The sequence below is a fragment of the Phoenix dactylifera genome, unplaced genomic scaffold (assembly GCF_009389715.1).
Source record: "Phoenix dactylifera cultivar Barhee BC4 unplaced genomic scaffold, palm_55x_up_171113_PBpolish2nd_filt_p 000092F, whole genome shotgun sequence".
NCBI lineage: Eukaryota > Viridiplantae > Streptophyta > Magnoliopsida > Arecales > Arecaceae > Phoenix > Phoenix dactylifera.
In genome coordinates, this window is record NW_024067680.1 from 297,893 (window position 1) to 304,645 (window position 6,753).

Consider the following 6,753-nt stretch of genomic DNA (forward strand, 5'->3'; position numbering starts at 1 on the left):
TACCCGTGATCAGCGCCATGGGGTTACCGAAAAGAGGTGAGATCTCGTCACGTGAATCAATATAGAAAATTTACTACTTTACAGAAGTAAATTAAAATGGATTTTTAATTAGAACACTATCGTCACCGAGAAAAGGACTTCAAATTTAGACCGAGGATTGTCCGACGTCATCAATACGAGATGGGTTTGCTGGGTTCGGTCGTGTGTGACCTAGTTTTGCTGGCAGCAGCAGCGAGAAATTATAAACGTGGAGACCATTCTACAGATACCATACGTGTGTCGAAATAATTTCATTATTTACTATATTAATTTTTAAATCCTTGTTATCTTGTCCTAAGATCGAGTCAATCGGAAATTTTGAGCCGTTGATCCGGCTGGGATCTTGCTGCAATTCATGGGATGGGGAAAAATTTAAGTGGGAATACGAGCTGGACGTATTGACCGTAGGATGCGCCGCAGTAGACTTCCAAGTCCATGGAGCCTGGCAGGAGACCACCTACTCAACGGTTCGAGATTTTGATATTATAATTGAATTATTTTCTGATAGATTCTCTCTCGTGGAGACTGGCTTGATGCATACATGCCCCTCGATATCGTCGTATTTACGGTTTCGTCACTGGGCCCACGTAATGCCAGCGAAGCATGACGATGCGCAACTTCGCGGTACAATGAGCCGCCGGACTCCCTTTACCAGCTGTTACTTACTTCATCCTCGTCAGGTATCGGGCTCCTTTCGGCTGCGGAGATCTCTTCATCGTGATTGGATGTTTAATTTATTACCTGTACCCTCGAAATAGCCACGTGAACGTCGGACCATGAGATCGGTAGACCTTTAGATGGTCAACAACGTGAATTCTTTATGGGCAAAAGGCAGCCAACGAATGGAGAACCTTGAATGTGACCAAAGGGATAAATGTTTGTTGATGAATAGCGTTATTTTTATTATTATTATTATTATTATTTTTTTTTTTTGTTGAAAATGGCAATTCATATAGCTCCAACGTGAGTACATCTTGCTAGATCAGAAGAAACCAAAAAATATAATAGAGGCGAAAGTTCTACTGTGGAAGTCCAACAGATCTCTCCAGAATACCGTGCAACATAAGAGGCGATCCAGTATGCTACTCTGTTCGCCTCTCGGAATACATGTACTGCCTTAAACTCATCCATCTCCAAAGCCAGCTTGCGGATCTCACGGATAAGAGGGTGACCATCATCATACCTGTCTGCACCCCGGATCCAGTCAATAACTATAGATGAATCTCTCTTGAAGTGCATCCGCCCGGCACCGAGCACCCGCCTCACATAGGATATACCCTCTCAAGCTGCCTCAGCTCTGCCTCAACTACTGTGAGCCCTGGCGTACACCGGCCACCTACTACAACCAGTCGCCCAAGATGATCTCTGATGACAAAGAATGGTCGTTGATGAAAACATATTAAGGTAATGTACCATTAAACATGCAAGTATTTATTGGTCCCCAACGATAGCATTGACACTTGGTAGCCCAGCATCATGTATGTACGCTCTCGATCCATACATATAGGTCTAGCATTCCTCTCATAGGAGATAGATTATTTTTATTTTGACGCGATCGTGCCATCTTCGAGAAGAGCTTAAATTGGAATCCATATGCTCTACGTGGTCGCATAACAATTTCAGACATGATAACCGTGCAATTTGTATGAGATTTTGGATCTTTATTCAAAACCTAGCATGTGTCCAACACGGTAGAATCAAGAAACCAAGCTTAATTAACATATGACATTTCTATACACAATGTTAATGTTATTGTAACAACCCAGGACCTCACCCAAAATGGCTAGCCGAAAGATATTGTTTGGGTTCCTTAATCCTGTATAAGTACCCAAGATCTATCCAGCGAATAATCTATGTGGGACTAAACACAAGCCCGCACGGATCCTCACATACTCCCCCCGTTCAAGCCCTGACGTCCTCGTCAGGCTAAGGGTTCAAATCTAATCACAAACACCACGATCGGTCCGTGGTCAACCTCAATGGATCTGTGCTGCAGAGTCTCCTAGTCTACATAAGTTATGGGCCAGGTCCGCTCTGATACCATTTATAACAACCCAGGACTTCACCCAAAATGGCTAGTCGGAAGGTATTGTTTGGGTTCCTTAATCCTGTATAAGTACCCAAGATCTACCCAGCGAATAATCGATGTGGGACTAAACACATGCCCGCACGGATCCTCACAGTTATTGTATTCCAATTCTCATAGAAGAGCGTATCAGCCTTCTCCAAAGACAAATAAGTTTTCTTGAAGAGAAGAAGAGGGCGCTGCTCCAAGAACAGCAAGCGCTCATTGCACGGGCGGTCACCTGAGAGGGTTTCGTAGGCAGTCCACTTTGCCAGCAGCTCATAGCCAACATATATCATTACTAGATTGCTTGAGAGCAGACTTACTAGATTGCTAGAACATTTTCAACAGGAAGTTCAGGTGTCTCGTGCCATGTTTGATGGTCCTCATCCATGCGAACCACTTAGATGGCATGATTCACTTGACATAGCTCAATAGTTCGTAACATGTGAAGAACAGGGTAGAACTGATAAGAGTTGACGCGCATGTTGAGATACTCATAGACTTATATCACACAAAGTAGTGGTTTTCATCATTCTCTTCCTTACCTGCAATCATTTAATTTCTTGAGACTATTTTAACAAAAGAAAAAGGAAAAAAAAAAACTTAGAGACTGAAGTGAGAATATACCTCATGCCATTAGTAGGTGTCAGTCCTTAAGAGCCTGGAATTCATGCTTGCTTTTGATTGAGATTACTTCAGGTTGATAAATATCAGATATAGTCAGAGACTGATCCAATCTACTGAACATGATTTGAACTAGTTTAAAACTTACTGAAGAGAAATAACCCATAATAACTCAACTTGTTCCAGCCTAAGCTATCTCAAGTGGACCTGAATTGACCCACTTATAATCCTGGCTCTGTAATGGAAAAACTAATGACAAAACCAATAAACCCATCACATGAGAGACACATCACATGAGATTGGTCTGTGTGTCCTCTTCTAAATGCCCTGGGCCTCAGTAGAGGTATCATAACTGCCCCATCCTAATGCCCTTATCATCAATACCTCCTCCAAAGCGTGCACCTCCCATTTATCATCACAATCAAAGCTTCCATTTCATCTCACTCACGCATGGTTTTAATTATTAGAGTCGCATGATCAGTTTGCTTTGTTCACATGATTGTCTTCAAAATTTGGCTTTCCAAGGTGTGACTTGCAAGATAAGAGAAATCAACAATATCTACAGAATCTATGGGAGGTATTATTTGTAATGTTTTAATCAACCAGAGTTTGAGATAAATTAGTAATTATAAAAAGATGCAGCTTACCCTAGTGGTCGCACCCCTCTGTTTAGCAACCAGATATTCTAGATTTGATTCTTTTAGGTGCATCCTAAAAGTATCGGTGAGTACAAGATAGTGGTAGTTTGAAATTTTCAACAAAAAAATGTGTGAAAATGAGCCCAAATGATTTTAAGTGAAGGTACATACAACAACCGAGGCCATAGTCGAGTTTTACAAATTTTTTCGCTATCTTGACAGGATTGTTTGTAAGTTTTCGACCTGAATAACTGTAATCGATGGTACTATTCTTGCTATTATTCCTCTTTTAATATAGGGTTTTCTTTTTTTTTTCCTCTTCTTTGAGACCAAAGTGAACGCTACAAACAGATGCACAAAGATCAGCAAATGACACATGAACACTCACACATGACTATGTTGCTGGGTCGGGCTTATGTTTGTTATGTGGAACTTGAAATCTATGCGACTTTTCATAGTGAAAAGATATTCGGCATTTGGGTTGGTTCTAATAGGAATAACGGATAACCCTTACTCTTCTCCTTAGCTCCAGTATATCTTCAAGGATATGCTCCATTATTGTATTCTGTTGTGGGTTAACAAGCTTACAACCTATATATGTAAAGGTTCTATCAATGAGAAGAATATCGAGATCTTATATTCTTTATGGTATCAGAGTCGTCACTTTCTTCCGATGAGAAGAAATCAATCCTTTCTCATGGCTTCTAGTGATTCATCAAGTGCCACCCTTGCTGTTGTCAATAGTCCCACCACCACCGCTCCCCAACTGATCTCGATCAATGCAGCCACCCAACTCCCTCTGAAGCTAACCTCGTCCAATTTTCCTTCATGGCGTGCACAGTTTGTCTCCCTTCTCATTGGCTATGACCTATTGGGTTATGTCGACGGCTCAACCCCGTGTCCGCCGAAGGGAGATGCGGCGTCCTCCTCCTCCTCCTCAGTGTCAGCATCTCTATCCTCTGCGTATCTTTTTTGGTTTCGACAGGACAAGCTCCTGCTTCATGCCATCTTGGCTTCTATTTCAGAAGCGGTTATTCCTCTGATTGCTACATCGGAGACTTCTCATGCAGCCTAGTCGAAGCTCCCTCGGATCTATGCCAACCGCTCTCGCACCAGAGTCATGCAGCTGAAAGAGGACCTTACCCACATTCACTGTGGTTCTCGTTTCATGACGGAAATTTTACATGCTGTGAAAGCCATTGCTGATGAGTTAGCTACTATTGGCACTCCCCTCTCCGCCGATGATATCACCCTCCATGTTCTTAATGGACTCAGGCCTGATTTTCGGGATATCGCTGCTCCAATCCGTGCTCATGAGAACTCTCTCACATTTGAGGAACTCCATGATTTGTTACTCAGTCATGAGAACTACATCCGACGACTGGAGACATCCACTGCCAATCTCGTTGCCACTGCTAACTCCTCCCAACGCAGAACTCCAAATTTCCACAGGTATCCCACCAAGAAGAACTCTCAGCCTCAATCTGGAAGCCCAGAGGCAACCATTGTCCACATAAAGAATCCATAGTTTGTCAACTTTGTGATCTTTGAGGACATTCTGCCAAAACATGTCGAGTGAAATCGAAGTGCACTGCCTCTATCAACTGTGCTTCTCCCACCGCTTCTTCTAACAAAAACTGGCTTGTTGACTCCGCGGCATCCCACAATGTTACTTCGGATCTTTTAAATCTCTTGATTCACTCTGAATATGATGGTACCGATGAGGTCGTAATCGGTGATGGCTCAGGTTTGCGTGTAACCCATGTTGGCTCTATGACTGTTTCTTCTCCCTCTCGCCCCTTCAAACTCTCCAATATCCTCTGTGTTCCGTCCATTCATAAAAATGTAATTTCTTTTCATAGCTTCACCAAGGATAATGATGTTTTCTTGGAATTTCATCCTTCTCATTTTCTTGTGAAGGATTGGAGAACGGGGGCGACACTCCTTCATGGTAGCTGTCACGATGGAGTCTACCCATTGCCGGCATCAGTACACTCGGCCTATTCTACTGCACTAAGTGGTTCTCACACCTCCTTTGCTGTTTGGCATCGTCGCTTGGGTCATCCCTCAAATAATATTGTTTCTACTATTCTTTGTCAATTCTCTCTTCCCTGTCGACCTTCTTCGAATGAAGGTTCTCTTTGTGTTTCCTGTCAATGCAATAAAAGTCATCGTCTTCCATTTTGACACAGTTCTCTCAAGAGCTCTCATGCACTCGAGTATCTTTACACTGATGTTTGGGGTCCAACGAGGCATAGCTCCATTGATGGCTTCCGTTATTATGTGATCTTTGTTGATCACCACATCAAGTATTGTTGGTTCTTCCCCCCTGGCTTCCAAATTAGATGTTTTAACTATTTTCCAACAGCTAAAACCCATGCTCGAAAAGCAGTTCGGTCTCCCTATCCGAAACTTATACTCTAATAACGGGGGAGAATTTGTCAAACTACGATCCTACCTCATCCAACATGGCATAAGCTGGTACACCACCGCCCCTCATACACCCCAACAAAATGGGACGAGTGAAAGATGGCATCGACACATTGTCGAAATTGGTCTTACTCTCCTCCATCATGCCTCTCTCCCACCCTCCTTTTGGTCCTCTGCCTTTCAAACCGCTGTCTATCTCATAAACAGAATGCCAACTTCACTTCTCAACAATCGTTGCCCATTTGAAGTGCTCTTTGGTTGGCCACCAAATCGTAAAAAACTAAAGGTCTTTGGCTGTCAATGTTGTCCTTGGCTCAAACCTTATACTTCTAGCAAAACTGATCCCAAGTCAAAACCATGTGTTTTCCTAGGTTACTCCACATCTCAAAGTGCCTACAAATGTATGATCTTCAATCATCCTGTCACGCCCCGAGCCCGAGGCGCGGCAGACGCCGCACGCCCGTACGGTGGGCACAGGCGTGCAAGGCATCGGATCATATCAAAGCAGATACAAATATTCAAAACTGACATAATTATTTAAATTGTTCAAAAGCGGTTTTACAAAATTTCAAATAACAAATGCTTACGTAAGTCAAATACTTTCATCAATCTAACTAAAGGACTAATAACTGGAGGAATCGTCGGAAAATCTAACGCACTCCCCAATCCCGTGCGATCAAGCCTCTGGATCTGAAAAATGAAGAAAACAGAATAATGAGCTACACTAGCCCAGTAAGCAACAAAATACCCCAGAGTGGGGTCAGAGCATATCAGATCAAAATACAGGATAATATCTGGAATAAATCATAAATAACATCGTTTTGTTGTTTTCAAAACTTATTATCATTTTTCCAAAAACTCTTATACCAGAATCTCAACATAATAGGCTACGGCCACGTAACCCAGTGGCATGGGTTGCACAGAGTGCCAGAAACCACTATTGTTAGTCACCGG